The sequence below is a fragment of the Tyto alba genome, unplaced genomic scaffold (assembly GCF_018691265.1).
Source record: "Tyto alba isolate M040663 unplaced genomic scaffold, T.alba_DEE_v4.0 Super-Scaffold_38, whole genome shotgun sequence".
Taxonomy (NCBI): Eukaryota; Metazoa; Chordata; class Aves; order Strigiformes; family Tytonidae; genus Tyto; species Tyto alba.
The window spans coordinates 27,040,062-27,052,914 of record NW_024881313.1 but is presented as its reverse complement, the minus strand read 5'-3'; the positions used below and the strand labels follow the sequence as shown (position 1 = coordinate 27,052,914).

The following is a 12,853-nucleotide window of genomic DNA, read 5'->3' as shown; positions in this document are numbered from 1 at the left end:
TCACTCCAACATCTCCTGCAAATACATTCTCAACACTACTGGTGCAGTCTGGTGTCCAAACAGCTGCAACCCTCTAACTGAGGGTCTGCTCTGTTCTCTTTAAGAGATTATTAGTCTCTTAATTAAAGACATTTGTTTATATGGGAAGTAGAAATATTATCACACTGTTGGAAACATTAACTCTTCGGCTCTCAGTAGTGTAGAATAGGAACACTGCAACACATTTTGGGTAAGTTACCCTTCAAACAGGACTCCGTTATTACTTGGTCTTCAGTAAGTCAAATAAATTTTAAAAGGATGATCTTATACAAGTCATCAAAAGTAACGCATTCTGCAACCAATACAATCATTTCCCCATATCCAAGTACAACTAAGTTTGTTTAAATAATAGCAGCTGGTGATCATCCATCACTTGATACCCTATTGCTTCATCCAAACATTTATCTTACCATTCTCCCTGCTTATGCATGTCCCATTCCATCCAAGCATGCGCTCTAGTACATCCTTTCACAATAGTTTCCAACGCTGACAGGCTTTAAATGTTTTTTCTGATCACATCTTAATAGCTAATAAAGAATTTGGAGAATGTCTCTCTAAACACTATCTAGACCATGATGGGCTAGAAAAGCTTAGCCAGAAGTCTCCACTCTCTCTACTGAAAAGTGGAATAGGTGCACTTTGCAAGTCCCCATGCCTCAACTTCAGACATAATTGTATAGGGGAAAAACCTGAGAAAAATAAACCAGTAAACAGTTACAAGTTGGTACAAAATACATTTTCAAGATGGTCAGAGGGTGCCAAACAACAGCAGATGACTGTAATTGAAACAAATTGAGTGTACCTTACACTAGCAGCTGCATCCTGGAGGATTCTGCAGGAATTTCTACTCAGCTGCTGTGGGGAAGCACTCTTGGCTCATTTGCAAGATGGGTGACTCTAGCACAGGACCTCACAAAGACTTCCTGCAGAAAAGACTAAGAAAAAAGGTCCGTGATCCTCCTACAGACTCAAGGTGAGTTGCAAATGAGAACAGAAGGGAGAATAACAGAAAGGAAAAAAGCCTAAGCAAAACATAAAACTGCTCCTGTCTGGTGGTAGATAGAAGTCTAGAAACACAGCTGTTAACACAGCTCTAAAGCCAGGGCCTGGTGTTTGGTGAGAACAAATTTCATACTTCCATTTCCAAAAGTCTGTGAATGTTATCCTACAGTCTCCTTTGACTGCCAAAGGTCTGTTCCACAATAAACTCCTGCACTGCTGTTCCCAGTCAATGCTGGGGCAAAAATCTAGGCAAGATGAACGGGAGGGGAAGTAACAGTCAAATAAAGGCATTTAAATTAAATTTCTCCCTTTCTAAAAACCAACTATTAAATAACTTGAGAGATTTGTCTGTCCTAGGCTTGGGCCTCAGCGTGTTTGCTTGTTTTCCCTTATTTGCAACCAATGCCTTAAAAAAGTTCAATTGATGCAAGTTGCTGGCCAAATATTCATCCAATTTGCATCAATAATAGCTTCTTCTGCAAGTGCAGAAGTTATTTTCATTAATATAACTGAAAGAAGCAAAATCTGATTTGAAACACTGAAGTTTGTTTACTCTATGAATAAAAACAGTAGAGATTAAATCATTAGTTCTAAAATTCAGAAGGAGGGTCTAGAAAAAGTACAATAGTTGCTGTATCTTCCTCAACAAGTTAGTTTATGAAATACATTAATACTTTCCCCTTCTTGCCATTCTTCGTACATGGGTTACTTTATCCAGTAAGACAGTTTTAATTGGTTTTGTGCATCTCTTAAATCTTAAATCACTGGCAAATAGAGTCACATTTAAAACTGAGTTATGTGTTAATACGGTATTACAAGTATTTATTATCTTTATCAAGCACAACTATCTCTACTGACATCTCAAAAGACGGCATGAAATATCACTAGTAGTTATCTTTGCTATACATCAGACAGCTTATCATTCTGACGGAGTTTATCATTCTGAAGCAGTCTACATATTGTTAGTGATACATATAGTTTGGGAAACCTTTTTCTCATGTAAATAATAAAAAAAATCATGTAGCATCTTCTAACAGAAATATAAAGATTAACTTCTGTAATCAATTAACTATAGTTTCATTGATTACATAGTCAACTAACTATATAGTTCCTTATCTAACCTGTAGTTCTTTCTTCCCTGATCAGCAAGAATTACTATATAGAACAGACTCAACCTATTCTCCCTTAGAAATCTGAAAATGTAAAACCTGAATCAAAATCCAAGTTTCCTACTTATTTGAATATGATTAAGAGACATCCTTCCTCAAAATAGCATACAATTTTTTATTACTCCCTTCTAGAATTTGTTCAAGCTTTGAAGTAGTTCATTGCAACATAGCTTCGATGATCACAACACCCTTCTTGAGAACTAACACAGAAAAGTGTATTCAAACATACCACTACCTACAGTTGCTACTGGAAAAGACATTTTGCTGCAAAACTGCTCCAAAATCAGATTTCTATTAATAAATAGTTGAAAATATAAAGTAAAGCTTGCCATTTAGGACCTCATTTCTTGTACTGAACCTTTGAGATTTATCATGCATTACAATCTATTACTGCACAGTTAAATTCTATGTTACATCAAATGAAACAGTATTCTACTATCATTCTGCCATACTACAACACTGGCTGGAGAATATGGAGAATAGGCTGTTGTTTTTAATCTACGATGACCAATGGCATGAATGACTATGTCAACAGACTGGCAAATAGTTCTGTTTTTAAATCACAAAAATATATGTTGTGGCTTTATTATTTCATAGGGAGATGTTACCAATCATTAGTGAAAGTGAATATGAATATCTGGGTCTCTCACTTTCCAGCTTTAGTACCTTGATTTATTTTCATTATTTTCCTCACCAAAATGTTTCAGACCCTTTAGGCGTTGGTGAAAGATGCTCCTTACCCCTTGGGGATTTTTAACAGGACTATCATTAGATCAAGTTAGTTCAGGAAGGTTTTTCAATTAGAAATGGTCTTCCTCTTAGGTGCTCTCTTTTTTATCTTTCTTGAATTCCCACAAGTTTGTTAGCTCTAAGGAACAGTATATTAAGTTAAGGAAAAAAAACAAACACAAAAAACCCCAAACCAAAATCAAACAAAAAAGCATGGAGAGGGCTTTCTCCATTCTGTTTTATTTTTCACAAGGAGCATGCAAAAACTGCTCAAAAAGAAAATTACGACAAGTGCCTGCAATGTACAGAAACATCAGGGAGAACAAAATCAACAGAGAGCAGATACTGACTGGAGCCTGTGAACAAAAAGGAGGTTCATTTATACCTCTCATCAAGCATTTCTCTATGAATTCATTTTTAGCATCATCCTGATAGCTGGTAATAGGCTGCGGTAACTAAAAATGCAAATGAAAAAATGTTGCCCATTCTTCTGATGCTTTGCTCTTGGCCCCCTCTCTACTACGTTAAACAGCAATGCAAAGGTAAAGCCTCCCCATGGAACAGAGCACTGGACTACTGAGTCATCCTCTCAGTTCTGCCGATGACTCTCACTATGGGCCTTACTACATTTAAAGATTACCATGCACCTTCTCAGTGCCAGGAAAATTAAAACTTTCTCTTTTTTTTCTTTTATGAAGGCTGAGAAAATATTGCATCCTGTAGCTCTGCTTCCAAGAAAATGAAGACTTGGAATGTGGAACGTAAATTCAAAGAAACCAGTATTTGACCAAATCTCACCTCCTCCCTTGCGCCCCCCCCCCCCCATTTTAGACAGTGGAAGACAGCAAATAGGACACAACAGAAAAAATATCAGAGGACCAAGACAGTAGAATTTACAGGTAGCTTAGCAATTAGGACAGTCAGTCAGTGAGAAAAAGGGTAAACCTGGAGTTCCATCAACATTCCCTCCCTTCCTTATTTACTTTCTTCCTTGCCCTTTTTTATACAATACGGTGACAAATAGATGTAACAAAGCTGAATTAATCTGATTATTTTCAATATAAAAAGAAGTAAAAATGTCGAAAATGCTAATAAATGAGGTATGACACAAATGAGAGGAAAAAACACAACAAATTACCATTCTAATACACAAAGTCTTATTGACATAACAAAAAACCCCACAATACGATTTCACATTCTTTTAGTGGGTTGGTTGGTTCTTTTTAAGAAAAAAGAGAAAAAACAACAACAACAACAAAACAAAACACAAAAAAAAAAACAAAAAAATACAACACCCCCCCCCAAACAAACAAACAAACAAAACCAAAACAAACAAAAAAAAAACACAAAACACAAACCTTTGGCCACTAGGAAAAAATTTTACACTAATTAACAATCTCAACACAGTCATTCCAGATTTATATAGATTTGGTTGATTAGTTGGAAGATCAAAAGAGTAAAAGTACATCAGGGAAAACAATTACAAACCAGATTTCAGAAAAATAACAAATCAGGCATTCAAAAAGATACTGGGTCTTATTTACTACAATCATCCTTCTTGGAGCTTGAAGGCATATAAATAGAAACTTTTCACTGAGAGGCTTATTATATTTCATTTTGAAATAGCAGGAAGTCTGACACTTCAGACAATGAAGGACTCCACATGAATGCAATCTTCATGAATAATTAATAAAAAGTCAGTCAGTTGGTTTGGCTGCTTTAAAAGTAGCTTGGTTCTTTCGTTTCTTTTTGCTGCTACCCTTCTACTTCTAACTGTAAGGCATGAAGCAACACATTTCCTTCATGTCAAACCAGGAAAATATTCCATAAATACATACACTGAAACAACTGTCTAGATTACACAGAGATACATCACTATTCTCTCTGTAACTTTTATCTCCATAAAAGAGTTAAATTTCAACACCATGACATAAAAATATTTTGAAAAAAAATTCATTTTTTTTTCTCCTTATTGCTAAAATATTTTAAGGCAATGTAAACTGGTAATGAATATTAAGAATATTTTTAATATCTTAAGTTGCTTTGCATAAAGTAGGGCCAATTGTAGGCTTTTTGTATTCCATAACGAAGTAAATAAATGTTACTAGCAGAGCATGTCAACCTTAGCTAAACCTTACATAGTTGTCCAAAAAAATGTAATAAAAGCTTTGATCTGAGAGATATAGTTGACAGAACGTCAACCTCAGCCAAACCATATACATTTGTCCAAAAAAATGTAATATAAGTTCTGATCTAAAATGAGAGATATCGTTGACAGACTAAGGGAAATTATTAATTTTAGTTTTTTTCCACATTTTTATAGAGGAAGAACTTGGATCCTTTTTGTCTTTAGAAACTGAAATACCTAGAATATTATCTGAGATTTCTAGAGATATATTCTGTGTTCATTTTCAATAAGTAATATAGTATACTATACCTGTAACAGTTTCACTGGTCAAAAAAAAAAAAAATGTAGTTTGTCATTTTATACAGACCATAAGGGTCATTTCACAATCACATTTAATATCTGCTACCGTAACAAAATTTCAAAAACAATTTATCCTCCTAATGCATGACAGAATCTCTACATGGATGGATTTTCTATTTAAACTAAATAAATGCAGCACAGCTCAGGCAGATGGAATACTCTGAAGGCTAATAACATTTACGGTTATGAATGCTATGCTGGAAATCTAAGTGCCACGCTACAGGACATAAATTCAGAAGAGTATTCCCCTTGACTTGTCACATATTCTAGGAAGATGACCATTTATTCATTCCATTCTGAATCCTGAAGTATGAAGCAGACACTGTGGAAGAAGGGTTCCCGACCTGGCAGACTGATGGTACGACACGGTACAGCAAATTTTGATCTCAAACGTGCCAGTCAGGGGGCTGATGATAGACTGAAGTCTGAAAAGGTCATCACTCAGAGGTCTACAGCACCCCAGTCAAGATTTCTGTGCCACAACAGGGACACTATCAAGAAGGAATATTTCACTACTGAGTGTAACTTTCATATGAATGCTTTTGTTACTAAAACCAGGTTCTGCACTAGGTGGATGTCCAAAACTCACAAATGCTCCTTCACGTTCTGCTTTCCCTTCACAATTTCTTTACCTACTTCCTACCACAGTGCCCATACTGCAATTACTATTTTCTTTATGTGAAATATTAAGAGGAGAAACCTAGAAAGCAATTCTCACCAGGATGGAGGGAAATCCAACAGAGCTAAACTTTGACTACACAATCAATGGTTGGTCTGCTTGTTGCCAGTTATGACACAGGAAAGGGATTCTGGAGTAGGGACGGTTAATAACTTGCGACTCACATGTGATTCTCAAGAATTGAGGCATAACTCCCATGCAACAGACAAGGGGGATTTTATGAACTACCTCTCTGAGTTTGTTCTAAAGTGGTTCTTCTGTGTGTTTGCAAATCGGCACCCATGGCACAACAGACTCCTCTCTCTGAAGGGAACCAAGAAAACGTACAGTAATAGGATTAGAAATAATTGGTATGTGACACTACAAGTGAAAGGTATAAAGTAAGTAGCATGAGCTCCCAGTCAATTTCTATTATTCTGAATCATTATCCTAATTATTAAATTATAAATTACCACCCTAAATATCTGGAGATATCCTGGTATCTCCTGTTTGTTGGACTGATGAAATGTTTACTACTTGTTCAACTGAAGGTACAGTCTTGCAACTGAAATCAATACATGAGGTATTGTTTTATGTGTAAATTTTTTTCATGTACTGTATTCTGAAAAAAATTTGGCTAGGCTAGTAGCCCCCTTAACACTCCCAGATGATCAGCTTCTGTTTCCAATATGCAGACTGACCTATGACTTACAACTTTGGAAAACTTTAAGTGATCAGAAAGCTTTCAGCACAGTTCTCAGACTTTGGAAAGTTCAGTCAAAGTACTCTGGTCTATGTTTACCTTTAATCAGGCCTCCTTCATTTTGACAGCTTTTGCTTATCCCAAGTACAAACTTTCCCCAGTGGTTACAGGGGCAGTAGACACACTGCACAAAATACAGCAGCTGTAGGAACAAATCTGCAGTACTGAATGAAGACGAGTTATCTGAGGGATCTCCTCTCATCACAGAAAAGAAGGTATGCAGTAGACTGTAAAAAGAAAAACCTGTCTCACGATGGCAGAAAAAATGGTTCCTCTGCCTCCAGACAGTGCTTGTTTGCTGTTAGGTAAAACCCACACTTTACAGAGGCAATCCTTAGTTGCAAGTTCCTCATACTCTGTATGTCTGACTCTTCCTAAGGTCTGATTAAAAGACTGCCAAATTAATCAGGAATTGCAACCCTTGACCACCACCAGCAGCTTCGATAAGAACATGACCTGCTACATAATGCTCAATACACAGAAAAATTAGTTCCTGGGCACTTAAAAATGAGAACTAGATTAGGAGACCCTGCCAAAATTACCCTGTATATCAATGTCCTATTTTTCAATTGTTTTAATTTTAGATCTTAATATTCTTTGAATGCATCATTTATAATACAATTCATATAGAGAATCTCCATTGCCCAACTACTTCATAAACATGTTCAAGAAATGTTATACTGTATTTACTTCATACAAAAAATTTAGAGGAACAGGAACTGTGCTTCACAGCTGACCACTCTGTAATTTTAAAAGCAGGTTCTTCTCTTTTCATTTTCCACCTGATCAACTTATTCTATTAAAGTATCCACCGAAAATAAAAAACTCTTAGTCCAGAATGAAAATAAGTAAATAAATCCCCACTGCAATATGAAAAGAATGGAGCATATCCTACTAACAAATAATTTAAATAAATTTTCTACTAGCTACTGTGAATTTGAGATCTTTCATTACAAGTACAACTCCGAAGCAAGTTTTAAAATTTGATTTCATCCTAGATTATCTACTTATTATTTTCTGGAGGTAAGAATTAGGCAATATGTACTTTTTACTGTCAGCTGGAATAAGATGTTCAAGAGAATGAATGGCTCCTGCTCTAGAATTTGGGGGTAGAACTTCACAACAAAAGCTATTCGGCTGTCAGCTTCCCTGGCATGCAGTGATGGCACAGTCCTTTAAAACATCTGAACTACTTGTTTGTAAATTATAAAACATACTGCGCTAGTAAGTAACTACACAGATCCTTATTCTGAATAAACACTACATAAATCAAGTCTTTGCATCAACTGAGATAGACAAATGTTTGCCCAGTGTCATTTAGTCTGCAACGAAGACCAACCACCATGAAGCTGTTAGAACAGTTTTTAATGCTGTATTTTCAGATCCATTAATTTGTGCCCTCTTATACTATTGTGTGTTTGCCAAGTAAATAAGTAGCTAAACTGTTGGTCTCTTTAATCTCCAGTTCTTCATTAAATATCAAGCAGCACTCATTTCCTTGTGAGTTTTGTTCCACTAAAAATTATGCTTACCTACATAGCATATTTTAAGCAGATGCAGGATTGATCAACCTCATCTTCAGGGACCTTATGACTATGTTAGCATCCCATCCACTCAGAGCACAGCAGAGCCTGTTATGTTGCTCATATTTTATCATGGAAACACACCTGTAAGCCTATGAAGATCATCACTATTCTGCTTTGCATCTTTGTGGTGAGTGTCAGATTGAGCAGCAACACACAGGGCTTTAAATGTGTCTTCAGTTCTACTGCAAATATTTCTAATAAAATTAGAAATCTGTTGCCTGTAATGGGGTCAAACGGCTAAAACTGATTTGTCCTATGCTTGCAGTTAAGTGTTATTAATAGCAGCCAGAATTCATGAGAAGAAGACTGACACCAGAAGAGAGACCAAGTAACTAAATTGTTCTGAGAAACCATGTGCTTTATTTCTGCATATTTCAACATGGAATCACACTTCAAATCACAAAACACTACTATCACACTGGTAAAAAGCAGCCTTCTTTTAAAACTTAAAGCCGAAATATGTGGCTATTTAAAAAATGCATTGTATGATCATCTAAAAAGACACTGACAAGAGAGGAAAATTGGAACAAATGGAGGTAATATTCAGGGCATAAGAATAAGCACCCAAATTACAAATCTGTCTCTGACGTAGTATTTCATTATTGCTTGTTCCAGTAAGTACTGCATTTCACATAAGTAGACGTGCCCTTGAAGAGACCAATTTTCCCACTGTTTGTTAACTAGCAAGTATTGAACCAAGAATATCAGATAAAAAGCCTAATTACATGGAAATCTAAGCATTTGTATAAGGGCCACTGTTCAAACAGTGTCTTCATCCATCTTGACAATAAAGCAGGTACATACACATAGAGAGGCTCTGGATTTGGGCAACACAAACAGGGAGGAGTATGAACTACCTGCAGACAGAGTTTTCATTATTATTATTATGTTGATAAACCCAGCTGTCACAGGGAGACTTTCATCAAAACTCAGGCCACTTGACAAAATACTACTTGGCATGCAGAGTACACTACCTACTGCAAAGGCCCAAACGGTCTATCAAAAAATAAAATAATGATAACAGGGTATTTTATATATGCAACAATTTCCCTATGCAATCCATTTTACTGTTTTCTAGATGTGCTTCTAAATTGGGTGTGTATTTAGATCTCACATAATTTCTGCACATACAGATAATTTATTAACATATTTTTACTATACTAATCACATACTAGGTAGTCAACTATATCAAAACAGTTATCATCTATCAAAAAAAACAAAATAAAAAAAAGGAGGAAATAAGAAAGGACAAAAGATGGAAAAAGAAAAAAAAAGGATGGATTTGGGTAAAAAAGTAAGTATGAAAATACTGAGAGTCTTACTACCTAGGTCATGAAATCTCAGCTACCTCTTTTCTAAACTGACACATACAGAAGTGCTATACTTGCTTATTTTTGTTGTCCGCAAACAGGGCTCACCGACAATAGATGATGTCACCTTCTTGGCCTGTAGGTAAATATTAAAGCACAATACTATTTTTAGCTAACTTCCTAAGGAAATCGGGCAATACACAACTGTGTTAACACTCGGCCCTCTCTCCTAATATTTTTTGAACCAACAACCAACTTCAACAAATTTTTAGAAAAGGTTAAATATCTCAAACTTACAGCCTGCCTGCATATTTTGGGAAAGCTGGCAGGCAGGTGTAGGAAAGGCAGTGTATTAAAGACCTTGTTAAAAGGGAGGAGGGAGTGATGGTCCACTCCAAGGGGCAGTGACTGGCCAGCACCCTGCCATTTCCAGCCCAGGGACAGCACTTGCATCCAATCAAAAAGATAGGAAAATATGAAGAAGATGGGGCACAGAAGCACAGGATACAAGTAACAAGCATCTATTAAGAAAAACAGGAAAAAAAAAAAAAAAAAAAAAAAAAAAAAAAGAGAGAGACTTAGACTTGCTGCTCATGAAGCACAATCTATACATCTGCATATAGCATGCTATGCTCTGTCATGGCAGGAATATTAGCTCAATTGTTTAATGGGACTTATCCATCCCTGATTAAAATGATCCTAAGTGCTCCTTCACAATCTTTAAAATACGTCCCTTGGCACTAATAATTTTATGATGAAGGCTAAATTATGTTCAGATCGAATTAAAGAAATTGAGGTAAATTGCATTAGGCTATTTAATACAAATGTTCATTCTGAACAGCAATCACATGTTTATTCTCATATCCCGTAGGAACAAGGACATAAAGGTGATCTGTCTTAAAATCTCCAGATGCAATGAGAAGTAAAGACAAGGGAGAACTTAACTAGCGGCATCTGGTTTTCCTCTGTGTCTGTGGCCTTATTGCTGCTAATCACCATGAATTACTTCTGTAACATCAACTAGGAATTTATATCACCACATAACTACTCTCATTAACCTGTTCCTGGTGCTAATTTTCCTTCACTTTCTATATATTCTATATTCTTCTGCAACAAACTCTAATGGTACAGAAACATACAGCATCAGCCATTTGCACATTTCCTCTTTTCCTGAATTTAGGTTTCCTGCCTTGTAGTCACAGAGTTCAATTTTTTTGCCCTGCAGATATATTTTTTTTGAAGTTATGTTATTTATCTTCTCCCTCTTTTGTATTTATTTCTCTTGCCCCGGGGCTTTGTTTTTGTGTTTACTACATTTTCTCTCTTTCCTCTTCTTTAGCAGAAGAGAGAAACCAGAGACTTTACTCCTCCCTACTCCTCTAACATCAACACTGAGCACTCATTAGTTACTTCTTCACTATGTTCATTTACTTTCTCTATTTTCTCTACCCACTTCCATCCATCCAGAAATACATGTTGCACTGAACAAACATGAAAAAGCTGCATCAGTGGCTGCCCACTCTATAGTAGCTGAGCTACCTGGATCTCTTTTACTCCAGCACCAAAATCAGAGTCTGAAATAAACTGGCAGGGCTCACTCAAGGGCTTCACAGCACTGAGAAGAACAGCAGGAACAGTCACAGCATGCAAGAGATGAAGTGGCGATGACTTCTTAGGCACCCGTGTGCTCCCGCAGTCTACAGGCAATGCCCTTACTGCAGGGGCCAGATGGCTTCAGGTCGCCAAAAAGGCCCAGGGTGAAGGACAGGAGATGACCCAGAACACCATGACTGACTCTGAAAAGGACAGGAGCTATTTGTAACTTTGGAGAGCCGCATAGATGTCAAAGCTGGGTGGCACAAGGGAAGCTTTATAATTTCTTCCACAAGGAAAGGGCACACTACATTTATGTTTTCAATATGAGAAACACAGTTGCTGAATAGAAGATTACTATGTAGGGGAAGTGTGCTAAAGCATAAAGCAGCTTAAAGGAAGGTTGTGGTCTAGAAAAATGGAAGATTAAAGGGGTTTGCATGAGAATAGTAAGAACATGCATGAGAACAGAGAACATACTATAATACTAAAATGCACTTAAATATTACTAATTTTCCCCAAAAAAGAACAAAATCCCTTTGGTAGGCTCACACTCAACACATCTTGCTAAATAAAGCCTAAATTATGAGCTAATCACCTCAGCCTCCCTGCACAGTTGACAGAGATGAATCTAACGCCTATGTGTTATTCTGTGCACAATTCAACATGGAGATACAAAACAGAAATTTACTCCATTTAGTGAAGAACTACCTCAAAAAAACCAAACCAACAAAAAAAAACACATGCAATTTAACTACTACATTCTTTTGGTGTGTTTGTAGAATGGCAAAAACACAGCGAGTACATTTTTTAAAGTGTGTTTAAAACTGAAATAGTGTGGGGCTGAAAATGGGATTTGCTCTCCAACCTTTCTAAGCATATTGTTCTCTCTCACATGTGGTCTGCAGCTTCTCCTATCTCCCCACACTCACAGTCCTTCAAATGGTTTAATTCTTCCTAGATAGCTGGCAGCATCTTCACTTTTCTCCCCTGCATATCTCACTGATCCTTGCCTCCTCCCCATCTCTGATTTCACTAGCAAGTTCCCAGTCCTCCCACACTGCCTGCACTCTCACATCAGATACCTGACAAGTTAAGAGAACATACTCACCAAATGTATTCATCCCTTTCACACATTCTGTACTGTAACTCAAACAAAAGTGCATGAGTATATTTAAAAAATAAATATATACACAAGAGACAGAAGGATGTTTCATTTATAAAATACGATAGTATGCTGCATATCTGGTTTAATAATGTGTATATTATGCATATTACTTTATATAATTCATATCTTTCACACAAATGGAGACAGGCATCAAAATTACTCTAACGTGATAATATAAATTTTATTATTGGTATCTGAGCCTACGGATGGGAGCCACTATACACCATCAGATACACTGCCCCCTTACACCAAGACTTTCATCTTGTAGATACTAGCATTAAAAATTTCAGGGGAAAGTGAAAAAAAAAGAGGCAGACAAAAGAGAGAAGAAATAAATGAGTAGGCAGA

The 12,853-nt window shown here is 36.5% G+C and overlaps 1 protein-coding gene across 5 annotated transcripts in view; it reads right to left on the bottom strand.

The window, feature by feature from the left end:
* The window catches only part of CCNY (cyclin Y), a 126,410-nt gene that overhangs the window by 72,248 nt on the left and 41,309 nt on the right, over positions 1-12,853 (bottom strand). Inside the window, exon 1 of one of the 5 annotated variants that reach the window (XM_032982680.2) lies at positions 842-861. The exons of the other annotated variants lie outside the window; for them this stretch is intronic. The gene's annotated coding sequence lies outside the window, so the exon portion shown is untranslated. Of the gene's footprint in view, positions 1-841; positions 862-12,853 lie in introns of those variants that run through there. 5 annotated transcript variants of the gene reach the window in all.